Source organism: Platalea leucorodia, assembly GCF_965183815.1.
Source record: "Platalea leucorodia genome assembly, chromosome: 3".
NCBI lineage: Eukaryota > Metazoa > Chordata > Aves > Pelecaniformes > Threskiornithidae > Platalea > Platalea leucorodia.
In genome coordinates this window covers 78,139,580-78,152,295 of record NC_138825.1, presented here as the reverse complement: position 1 = coordinate 78,152,295, position 12,716 = coordinate 78,139,580, and the positions used below count along the sequence as shown (strand labels likewise).

Genomic DNA, 12,716 nt, shown 5'->3' with positions numbered 1-12,716 from the left:
TATTGCAGCATGTGACTGACAGTAGCTAGAGAATGTGGATTTGGGGGTCTCATAGAAACTAGTGGAGCTATTGAAGGTGATTTTGAAAGACCTAGGTAATATATCTAGTAAAACTGTAGTATCAAAGTTTGTTAAAAATATGTCCAAGACTCATATTTTCTTTTTTTTTTTTTAAATCACAGTTTTACTAAAGAAAATGTTAAAGGTCCTGCTGAGTGTCTAGACAAAATCATTTCCTAACATCTATAACTGCCCTTTCCGTTCCCATTCATGTGTTGTAGCAAGTGTCTGTGTAGTCGGTAATACTTTAGCAAGCTCCCATTCCAGTAGTGGTGTTTTCTAGGATGCTCATTTGTAATTGTCTGAATTCCTCTGAGCAGCTCTGCATTCCTTAGATTGGGAGAGAAAGATTTAAACTCCTGCTGAAAGGCATCATGAGAGTGATGACATTTCTGGTTACTTCATGTATCTCCAGGAGTATAATCCAAGTTGATTTCCTGGATAATCATACCACTAAAGTCAGAAATGCAGGAAAAATAGAAGAAAGAAAAATCAGGAATCAGAGTGAAATTTATCTCTGTTGTACTCCTCATTATATTTGCATGCTTCCATGTGGATGTTTCAAGTCCAGTTGTCTCATTTTGACCCAAGTCAGGATATTCAAAGTTGTTGAGTTTCAAGAGTACTGGGCTTTCTCACAACAGGAGTAGACATCCAGAAAAATTGTTGTGGTGTGAACAGATACCTGGAAGGCCAGAGAAGCTGTGACCTCCTGGCTTTCAAAAAGCCCTTTAATGGCAAACCTTTCCTAGAGCATGTATAAGAAGAAAAGCTTTCATGTCCAGTACCATAAGGAGAGACGCATGTGTTTTGCCCTTCCATCTCTCAGCCAACGTGTAGTGCAACCAGGTGTGCTTGCAGTGCATGATAAATTCAACCCCTGTCACCACTTTCAGAAACAATTTATCTGCCTTTTTCTGGAGGTAGAAATGATAGCCCCAACTAATACCTACAGGTTGCTTTCGAGGTTTGAAAACAGATCCAGAGTTCCCATCTCCAAAGTCAATTCCTAGAGCCTGATTGCAGAGAGGCACAAATGTCCCAAAACTCCAGCTGAAGTCAGCCTGCACCCCGCAGGCCGGACTCATGGCTCTTGACATCGAGGCCATTTCTGTACCTGTTCCTTGAAACTGCTCTAGTGTGGGAGCGCTTGTACCGTTGTTAATAGCTGATGAATGTGTCCTTCCAGAATGCATTACACTCCTCCTGGATTTGTGTATAGTTTTGGCCTGCACACCACCCAGCTTGGTGACTTGTTCTGCAAAGAGTTATTTTCTTTCACATGTTTTTGCACATTTATTGAACCTTTAGCTTTTTGCATGGTGAGAAACAATGGATAGTTAATGGATAGTTAGTAACCACTTTTTTTTGCTAACAAAAATATGGGGGTATTTTGGTAACATGGAAATACAGTAGCCTACATAGACTACTATCATATTCGTTCTCCTCTTTTTTTTTTTTTTTTAAGTGGCTAAGTCCTTGTCATTTAATATCTTATGTAAGAGCTGTTCCAAACCTCTGATTACCCTTCACTGATACTATTTCCTTTAGTGCAGACCATGGCCTGGTTTTACGGAGGAGCCTGCCATATATTTAAAATAACATTTGAAAAAGAAGGTTTATCCAGTGGGGAGATGCAATTAAAACTGGTTGTTGAAAATGAACTAACATCAGCAGCAATTAGTGCGCGAGGCAAGAACTTGTTATTTTCCCCTTTCCTTGCTTCTCTTTTGTTTCCATATCTTTGATACGAGAGGTGACAAAATGTCTGGCTGGGTCTTACATTTCTGTTTCTTGTCTGTCTCCCCCCAGAAGTGTGACAGCCCTGTTCCCCTTCCCCTTTGCCATGGAGTAGGCAGGGAGTCACCCACAGGGCTGGGGGAGAAGGCGGCAGGCACAGGGCGATGGCAGAGCCATGCGACTATGCTCCCACGAGACGAGGCACACAAGCTAAACTTAGCCGGGGGTTGTATTTTGTCCTCCGCGGTGCAATCGTCCTTCCAGGGGAGCCCCAGGGGTGCAGGGCTGCGGTGGCAGTGGGCTGAGAGCCAGTGCCCTGCCACAGGACTCCTCCTGTGCCTTTTGGGCAGCCCTGAGGAGCAGCTGGGTTTGGAGGTTGCCGTCACGACTCTGTCGGAGGAGGGAAGCCCCCTTGCAGCTGAGGGCTGTGGAGGAGGCTAGGAGAAAGCCGCCTCATGGGAAGCCTTTCTCCCTCAGCTCCCGTCGGCAGGACGGTCAGGCTCCCCCTTCCCCTCAGGGTCAGGCGGGCTCTTGCGTGAGAGAAGTAAGTTTGGGTGAGGAGCAGAAAAGAGCGCGAATCCCCTGGCTAAGTGCCTGTGGGATGCAGAGGTGCTCTCCCACCGTGAGGTTGTGCTCTCCACAACCTCTAGCTGTCAAGGAAACTGCTGGAGCCAGGGGCCCGCTTGGAGACCCGGTATCATCTCAGGCAGCAGTGGGGCCAGACAGGAGGGATTTTTTCCCAGACCTTAGCCGAGGCTTCCTCCAGCTGGGGAGCCCTCACAGCATGCAGGGGAAGCGCACAGGTCAGCCCTGACAGCTCCAGCGCTCAGCGGCATGAGGAATTCATTCCTATGGGATCAGGGAGGAAATGTGATGTCTCCAGTCATGGCTTTCTTATCAGGGCAGTCTCTCTGCATCCTAAAAATGCCATCCCACCCTGTGTTGCCCTTCCCTCTTTTGCTTACTCACCACACTTCCTTTACCTACGCATCCATGCACATATGGAGTCCACCAGTTGGTAGGAAAGGAGATGTGCTACAATCTCACCTAGCTTAGCGCTGCACAGTGAGATAAACATAAAAAAAATCCAGGAACAGTGGACATACAGGTCAAACTCACTTATTAAGCCTCTCACACACCCACTCCCACTGCCCTCGTGGCAAGTCTGTACCCCTGAAAGGACCAGTGGCCTCAGACTCTGCTCAAGAGGGTGATACTGTCCACTGCTGGAGACAAGCCTGGGCTAGGGGACCTTAGATCTGACCCAGTGTGACTGTTCTTAGATTAAAATAAAGAGTCCCTCTTTCAAGGTTGTGGTGGGAAAAAAACCTACTCAGACATCTGGTCCAACCAGTGCAGGAGAGTTTCCTACCATATGTTTCCGCTACCTTCAGCCCAAAGAGCTGGGGGAGTAGGAGACACAGGACTGATCACAGCTTGAAGGCTACTGTGCTGGGCGAGGAGGAGAGCCACGACCGCTTTTTGGCTCTTGCCCACCCCTTCCTTGAGCCCCTTCCTAGGGCAGGCTGCCTGCGAGCGCAGTGGGGTACAGGGGGGATGATTTGCATGTTTGCTTGCCGGTCGCTAGCTGGAAGCCATGTGCTGGGGTTGGGAATCATTGTCCTAGAACAAACCAGCGATGCTATTTGTGGCCCACAGCAGCGAAAGCCCGAAACATGAAGTTAAGGCTGACACTCCCTCTTTAACTTGAGCCACTGTGCTTTTCATCACGATGCCAGGAGTTGTCAGCTTTAACTCTGGCTTTTTTTGGCTTGTGTCACAACCTAATAAGTTATAGGCCAGCTTCTCCTGTCGATGTTTTTGCTGCACAGAAGGCTTCACATTTTGTAAGCTTTTACAGCACAGCTGTGCTCAGAGATAAAACAGAATGTGTATACAGTACAGTATGCATTCAACTGATGCACTAGATTCTTCCCACCATATGTATGGAGTGGTGTGCATTTCACTCCGATACCTCACTGCCAAAACTGCCAGAAGCAAATAAACAAATGGCGGAAGAGAGACACCATATGACGCAGTGCCAGGCACATGACCTAGACTTTCAGAAAGAGACCCTGGCTGCTTTTTAAGGATTATAGTGGTCCAGTTTTTTAAACCTTGCCTCCTACTGTGTGAAATGTTCTGCCAGTGTATGCTGTGAAGCATGCTGGCTGTTCAAGAACGCTCATAGGTTTCCCCTTCCTGCTAAGAAGCTGATGTTGCAGCTCCTCGTGCTCAATACTCATTTCCCCTTTCTTCGATGCCAGTGATTCCCCATCAGGTTTCTAAACTGAGAGAGAGGAACAATGGAGATGTGTGAAGTAGTCTAACTCTGGAAGGAATGCTCCTGTAAAAAGACAGAACACATGTAATCAGGATAATGAGATTAATAAAATTAGCAACAATTTAACGATTAATATATAAACAATGCAAGTGAGACAAATGGTTGTTCCATCTTGTTCCCCACAAAAAAAGTCACTAAGTTGCATTTCACAGCATCGATAGTGAAGATGCCTGTAATAAACTGACACAAACATTAATTACATGGTTAGATGTAATTAATTTAAATTGTAATTCTATTCCTGGAACTCACAGTCTGAGTATGGAAAGGGGATTCCTCAGCTTCTTTTCTCTCTGACCAACCCATTGCTAAAGAAAAGACGATGACAGCTACCACCACGATGCTCCTTCTGCTAGTACTACTGGGAAACACAAACGGATTTTCCTGTCTATTGGCCTCAATCTTATGTTAGGCTGAACATCTGTCACTAGTCCGGTGGTTATCTTGCTAGCTCTGACCTTTGCCTAAGCTTAGCTTTACTGATGATCGTGTGAAGGGCAAGCAGGCGCTTTCTTCACTTTAGAGAACCCTTAGGCACAGATTGAAAAAGTGCTCTACGAACAACAGAGGTCAAGACTGTTACTGCGCTTTACAAAGCTAGTGATACCCAATGCAAAACGGTCTGGATGCAGGTGAGAGAACCGAGTCTTGGATTTTGATGGAATCAGATGCGGAATTTTTAGATAGCAGCAATATTCAGGAGAGAAAGAATGTGCTTGAAGTGTTTATTTAGAGCTGGTTCTTTGCTTGATGCTTTTGTGTTTCTGTGTAGTGGTACTAACAAGACCATCAGTTTCCTCCAAGCCTTGCTGCCTCCTACTGTAATATACGCCGTGACCAAGATAAAGACTTCTACATCTTGGTTAAACAATGGGGAATTTGTGGAGCTGTACATGGTGGCTGAAAGGCCAAAGGCCACATTACTACAAGGTTCTCCGGACTGTGCTTAGACAGAGACATCATTTCGACTCTGCCCTAAAATGAGATAGATAAGTCTCTGCACTGGCGACAGAAGAGGTAAACTTTCGATTTACAGCCTGGGAGTGGAGAAACACCAGCAGTACTTGGCTCTCTGAATATTGCAAAGGCTGCTTCAAGCCCAGCCCTTGAATGGAGAAGCCAGGGGCACTCACTGTGCAGGGGGTGTGATTTTGGCAGCTCCCAGCTCTGGGGCTGTGGCACCCACCGTGCACAGGAATATCCTACCTCCATCTCTTTTCTTCTCTGTGGTAGCAATAGCTCCATCTTTGAGGAAAATGAGACAGACTTATGGCAGCAGTTCAATTGCACAGGCCACCAGGTGGACTTCAGTGGGCCCAGCAACACAATGGGTGTACATTTGAGGTGACACCGAATAGTCCATTGGACAGCGAGGAAGCATTAAAGAAGGCCAGAGCTGTAAACAAGGTTATTGGCTAAGTATTTGTTGGAGGTGTTGGACAAGTAGCAGTTATATAAGGGACCAGCACATGAGAGGCTAGAATAAAACCATGGAAGCTTTAAAAAGCTGATAGTGCCACCTTGAAACGGTAGGGATGGCATGGACATACTCATGCATACGCATGAGGAGACAGCAGCGCTAGCTGGGAGCGTGCAGGAGTCTGGTGCAGCCTCAAGGGATGCTTTTCAAGACAGGAGCTGCAGGGGAAAAGTAGAAAAGAGTAAGTCAGGGTTACAGGAAAGGTGGTAAAACAGCAAAACATGCAAGCCTCTGCCATGTGGTAAGGGGCCAGGCAGGTTGGGTTAGGGATGGAGGCGGAAGACAAGCCATTTGAGCCAATGCAGAAGACAAAAAGATGGTGAATGTGTTTCTGCCTGCTCCTTTTTCTAGTGGAAGCATCCCCATTTTTAAGCCTATCTTTAAGAGTTAGAGTAGTAGAATTGTGGGGTTTTTTTTTCCCCATAATAACAATGCACAGAGTTGAAAACAAAGGTGTAGTCTGATAAACTCTGGGGCCTGAAGTAAACTGCTGGGAATAGTTAGACATGGATTCCTGTAGGCTCAGGAACCTGGCCAGGGATCTATCCGAAACTGCTCCCCGTGAAAGATGGTAGGGAAGAGAATGGGGAAGACAGAGGCGTTTTTCAGCACATTTCATCTTATTGTGACAGAAAGGAGAAAACTCAGAATGGGACTTCTAAAATCCCAAGCCAGGTTGGGAAGATAAATTATAGTTGGTTGCCTCCCATTGCCTGAAAAGATCTGTGTGCTCTGAACTTTCTTATGAGTTTGAGTAGACAGTTTCCTGGTTTTAGATGTGATATATGTTACTGGAATCCCTCCAGGTGACAGAGGGTTGCAGTGGGCAGTGGCAAACACAGGCACGCTGCTGTGATTTAGAAATAACTTTCTGGCTGCCTTGGGAGCAAGCTGAGAGGTGTTTGAGTTACGTCCCGTTTGTCAGTGAGAGTGTGGCATCCCCTGTGGTCATAGCTTCTTTAAAGAAGAGCAGAAATCCTGGAAAAGGAGGGCTACCTCATTTGGACTATATCAGCCTATTATTCTGCAAAATGTCTTTGAAAGTAAAACTTTGAATAAAGGCCTCAAAAAAAGGTGGCGGGAGTGGAGGGAGAAGTACTGTACGTGGTATTAGACCCAAAGCCAGTGGTGATATCGTGACCGCAGTCCCTGACCTCCAGCTGGGCTGTTGGGAATTATAACGAATGCTCCTCACCACCAGCCAGGTTTTGCTTTTGTCCTGCTTGTAACTGCCACTATCCCACCTTTTATTGCAGCCATTCATCATTGGCAGAAAGACTGGGAGATGATATTAAGGTTGTAGAAGATGTCATTTGTATCAAAGCTTCCCCTCCTTTCTTTTCACCCTCTCCTTGCCTGTTCTCCTACATACACTCCATTCCTATTGGTTTTTGCCCCCCCGTCTCCAGACCAGTCATCCCTTCACCCAGCTCATAAATGATGGCTTTAATAATATTACGGCCCCTCCATTTTCATGTGTGAATGGCCCAAGTGGCATGTCGCTCGTAACCAAAGCAGGGAGATATTTCTATTTTCACCCTTTAAAAGGCCACAGAAAATACAGAGAATAAGATCCTGCCTGTCTTGCACCGATCCCAGGCAAGCGTTTATTGCTGTGGAGCAGCTTGCAGACACAACCCATTTGAGGGAAAGCTTTACCAACCAGACCTGGCCATTGTTTTTCCTTCTCCGCATTTATTCAAAGTACAGAACTGTTTATGTACCACAAAGATGGGAATTAAAGAAAAAAAGTACGTGTAGAATTTACCGGCTGTATTGTTACCTTCTATATCGATCAAATCCGTTGCCTCTTAATTGGATATTGACTGTTGTGAGGCAAATAAGGCAAGCTGTCAGAGAGGGGAGGGATGGGGCACGAGGTTTATCTTAATGGTATGTTGATCATGACTAGTCTATAAAAGCCAGTGGGAGAGGAGTTCATTAAACCAGCCTGCAATTGCTTTAAAAAAATATGCTCTGAGTCAAGATGATTAATCATATATGTGACACTGCAATCAGAGCAAATCTGCATTGTTGCTCTGCTATTTACAATGCCGAAGCTTGAAATAAGCAGATGCATTGAAACAAATTCATTAGGGACAGTGATTTGTTTGGTCTGTGAGCCTTACCTAACCAGAACCAACATTTGAGGATTTTTTGGTTTTGTTTTTCTGTCTCCCTGCTTCTCTGGCAGGCTGATCGGAAACGTGTGCTTGCCTTGCACAGGAGTCTCTCATCTGTGCTGGGGAGCCCTTGTAGAAATAGCAACAGTGAGAAGGGATACTTGAGCTACCTGACAGTGAACCACACAGAATACTTTGGAAAATGCTTTTATCTCATAAATTATAATAAGCAGGGAACGCAAAGAGAGAGGGAGAGCTTATCGGCTATGCTGGTGTGAGCTACCCATTACAAAAATGGAATCTGCTGGGAAGTCTGTAGTATATTTTCATTACTTTCCTAGCCATATTTTAGGCTGCATATTGACTATGTTGCAATAACTGTCAAGCACGGTCCATTAGTGTCTCTGGATCAGGCCTGTTGTGAATCAGAAGGGAGGTTAGTAGGACAGTCTCACTTTTATGAAGGTCCCACGTGGCTGTGACTTGTTGAAGAAACGTTCAAAGGGACAATAAACAAAGTTTATTTCGAATTATCTCAATGTTATGTGTTTGTTATCATATTTGTTCCTTGACAATTTGGAACTGGTTATTAAAAATTTATGATATGGGTAAAGGTTTGTGCAGGTTGAAAAATTAGCTTTTGAGATAGCTACCTGAACACTTCTTATATATCACCATGCCGTGAACTGTCAGGGAAAGGGTAGCACAGTCCCGCGGAAGCTGGTAAAGCTGCAGAACTGCCTGGTTATTAGCTGATAGAGGAAGGAAAAAGGTGCATAAGTCTGGAACGCAATGGGAAAATGAGGTTTAATGGGGAGTTTTCATTTGAGACCATAAGGTGGTTCCCTGCTTGAGCAACTGGGTCGAGGCTGGACCACCTCCACTTGCTCGTGGGCCTGAGTCATTTAATGTCTCAATCCTTCTACTCCTCTACCTATAAAAATTAGAAGAATAGTCCAGGGCAGTAGACACAGCTATTTTTGCTTCAGTTGCTCTTTCTGGATGTATTGTGGAACTGAAGGCGCTCATCAGTTTTTCCTAAGTATTTTATGACTGTGGGAGGAGGGGCTCTAAATGTACAGCATTGCAAGCTGTATAAAAAGAAAGTCCTGATTTTGCCTGGGAGGATGAGAAGTCCATCAGGAAATCAGGGTTCTTCTATAAAGTATGTGAAACAAAACTGGGGGAAGGGGGGAAAAAGGGGTATTGAATCCAGAAAGCTGAATCTTTTTTTTTTTTTTTTTTTGGTGTAAGTTTTGAGTGACTTTTAAATGCAGTAGGATGGAAGTTATGACTTTAGCAGGCACTAGGGTAGTACTGTTATTAGTATTTCCTTTTGATTCACTTACTTACTTATAATATTACTTACATTATAATAGAGTTTGCAGCTTGCATTTTAAATATAAACTGTGGATAATTTTATACCATGAAATTCTGAGTGAAAAATTTAATACATAAAGGTGGACCATTCTGAGTCATAGCCCTTGGAAGACAAGCATTATTCAAAAAAAGAAAAGATCCGTAAATAACTGCTTATCAGATTTTCAGGCACATTTGTTTGGATTTTTTAGTGTACTTCAGTTATGCAAGAAAATGAACGTGACATTCCTCAGTTGCTTTGACGAGGATAATTTCAGAAACACTGCCCTATCATTCCACAGATTGGCACCTTCTCCTTCTTTGTTGTAATGCATTTTTCTAGGGCAGCTTTTCTCAGCAAAACTGCCTGTTTCCCAGGACTTTTTACACCTGTTCAGAAAGGGACAATGAGGAGGTGTGGGTTGGGTTTGGTTAGAATAGCAAGTTCGACCTGGTGACTATTCTTTTTAAAGTCAGGGAGTATTTCTTCTGTCAGCACAATGGAGAAGATTGCAAGATATTCTGAATGATGTATTTTCTCCGGTTTTAATCACACTAGCCAGATCTCTGGCTCCAGAAGGCATTTCCCCCCAAAGCTTTTCCTAAACACGTGGACTCAAGATGCTTTTCTAATCCAGTCTGCCATTAGTAGTGTTGCATTCAGATTTTGTATTCGCTTTTGAAATAGCAACTAAAAGTTGAACAAGGGTTAGAGTTTGGGTCTAGATTCATCACTGACGATAATGGACATATCACATTAAAGCATAAGCAGCTCTTACCAAGAGATATGCCAATGATAGGGGCCCTTGTCTTGCCAGGGATGCCTGCAGGGAATTGAACCTGAGGCTCTACTTAAGGACCGCATCTTTGCAGGGACGTCTTTGCTCCTTCTCAGTGACCGTATAACTTCACTCTGTGAAAGGAACTCTGCAGCTGTGGAGTCTGTACTGTAATATACAGGAGCCAGGAGCAGCTGAGTGCCAGGGAGAGATTTCAGGGAAGGCTGTGGATAGATCCCAGGCAGCAAAATGGCACAAACCCATCTCCAGCGGTACACCCTCTGCTCAGGACCTGGGAAGAGCTGCACGCGCAGTCCCAAGGTTTTGCTTGTCGCACCGATATTGTTCCACTGGTTTCTATCCACGGGTGACTTCTTCCAGCGTAGACAAGATCTCCATTCCTAACTTAAATAATGGGTGGAGATGTCCGTGTGTGTTTGTATGTGCGTTCATGTGTGTGTTGGGGTGGTGTGTGTGGGGAGAGAGGAGAGGAGGCAGCAAAAGAAGCCAGCAAAGGCCCTTCTGGTTTTCCTCTGCATACTTAATAAAGAAGTTACAAGAGGACATATTCCCAGTTTCTTTTTAACTTTGTAGATCACCTCCAGTAGACAGATTGTCTCGTGGACTACTTCCCCTCCCCTTGGCGATCAAATAACATTCCTGTGGTGACTACAGCAGTTGCTTACATGGAAAAATAACATTAGGAATGTATTTAATGTATTTTTAGCTGTCTTTAAATGCATTTTAGCAGCTGGAAACAAGGGGAGTTAGTAGCATGTGACCTGCAAGCTCTCCATAGACCACCACCAAGTGTGCAGAGAGCCACTACTGGCAGAAAGGCCCCAGGCTGGGAAACTTTGGGTAGGGTGGTCACCTCTAACCTGGGGTGGTGACAGGAGGTCACGCAAAAGGGCTAACCTTGATTTTAGTGGGATGTAAATGATAATGATGTGATAAACAACCAGCGCGATTTTAGGTCCTTTATTTTCACTGATCTGAGTTTTGGGAGATTTTATGAAACATTGTTTTGACGTATTACAAAATACCTGGGGCTCTTTCGAAAAACTTGAGAAGATTTTAGAGGCTTGGAGTGGCAAAATATTACAACTGTAGAGATTAGTGAGTAGAGTGCAGCTGAGAGAGGCAACAAGCTAATAAATACAGCTTATTCCATCACGCCACGAATCAGGAAAATCCTGAAATCCTTGTGAAGAGCAAACCTCTTGTCAAACATTAGTGGGAGCTTTCCCTGAAGGAAGACTTCCCCCGAGCTGAGGGCTCACTCACTCCTGTAACTGCATGGTGGCTGAACCAGGGATGTCCTCTCTGGACGGTTGTCCCTGGCTCTGCTCCACTCCCAGCACGGAGCCATGACCTGGCACCCTGACGTCGGGCTCCCCCACCGCCCCAGCCCACAGCGAGTATGTTCATATTTCTGGGAAGAATATACTCAACAGATGGAAGTTTAGTACTATTTTTACTGTTGCTGGTGCAGTGAATGTAGAGAGCATGATAATTGATTATCTGGGACAACAGAAACGCACAGGAACTAGAATTTCAAGGATTAGGGTCTCCCCGAAGATTTCCTTCGAGGTTCAGTGACGGGGGGGTGGAAGAGCAGAGGGATGCGGGGAGGAATTCCTCGCCCCGCCAGCGGGAGAGATAACCTTTGTGGTGGAAACGGAAACACGGATTTCTGTTCCCATCTGCAGCCAGCCTCCGGAGACAATAGTATTAAGGGTGATGTGAGCTTCCTCTGTTCATCGCCACGGGACGGGAGCCTCGAAGCAGTTATCTGCACTTCTATAGCAACGCTGTTCAACTTCTCGCAGCTTTTTTTTGTCCTACCAGAGACGTTCAACTAATGCCCGCGTTTAACGTGTCTGGGGGTAACGGTCCCATATTGCATCTGTTTTAAAGGACAGTTATGGAAATTAGGTGGCAATTTTATCCTGAGTAAGCAGGCTAATATTCTGTCACTCTGCATTACGCAAGTGGCTGTCACTCTTAGAAAATAGATGTTATGTGTTTTCAGTTAAGTGGCATTAAACTTTTGTGGACTAAGCAGTAGGATTTCATTGCAAATGCATTGTCCCGTTTTAGCGGAAGCTTTGCATTAACAAGTTCCAGCTTAATAAATTATTCTGTTCAGCCTGCCTTGTGACTTATACTATCGTAAGATCCTGCCCTTAATATTAAAATGTAAGCACAGATTTCCTTTTCCAAGGCTAAGGATGCATGAAGAGACTTACACTGAAGCTAAGAAGTCCCCAGTCTGGATCAAGATAATTTTTCTCTGGGAATAAGGAGAAACAAATATCCATGCTCTTCAGAGAGGAGGAAATTCTGCTGTAGATTGTTCTTCCTCCGTCTTGTTAAAAAAAGGAATCTTGACTTAATATATAGTCTGTTTCCAAACTATTGGCAGCTTTCACAAATATAGGCTGGCTGGCTTATGAACAGATAGCACAGTTTGTGTAGCCAAAGATAGTTGTCATCATGCACTTATTAATGAGTACACATATCTCTGAACATCAAATGCTGTGCTATTTTCAGAGAGGTCCTTTCAGATCCTGTTTTCTGTTCTTTTTTTTAATTTTTTTTTTCCTTACCCTCCTGCCGTTTTCCTTCAAAGCTCAGTGGTAGAAAGCAGAGAGGAAAGGGACCTGGGAAAGGAGATGTTCTCATCCGTCCAGCTTCCCAACATCAGGAGCTACTCTGTGCATGTCATTCCTGACAGATGTTTGCCTAATCTGCTCTTAAAAAACTCCAGTGATGGGGCTTTGACAGTCTCCTTAGGCGATCTGCTCCAGCGCTTTGCTGTACCTATCATT

At 44.7% G+C, this 12,716-nt stretch overlaps 1 protein-coding gene across 1 annotated transcript in view; it reads left to right on the top strand.

Annotated features, from left to right (window-relative positions):
* The window catches only part of SOBP (sine oculis binding protein homolog), a gene marked incomplete at its 5' end in the record, with an annotated part of 115,147 nt that overhangs the window by 47,814 nt on the left and 54,617 nt on the right, over positions 1 to 12,716 (top strand). The window lies entirely within an intron of this gene.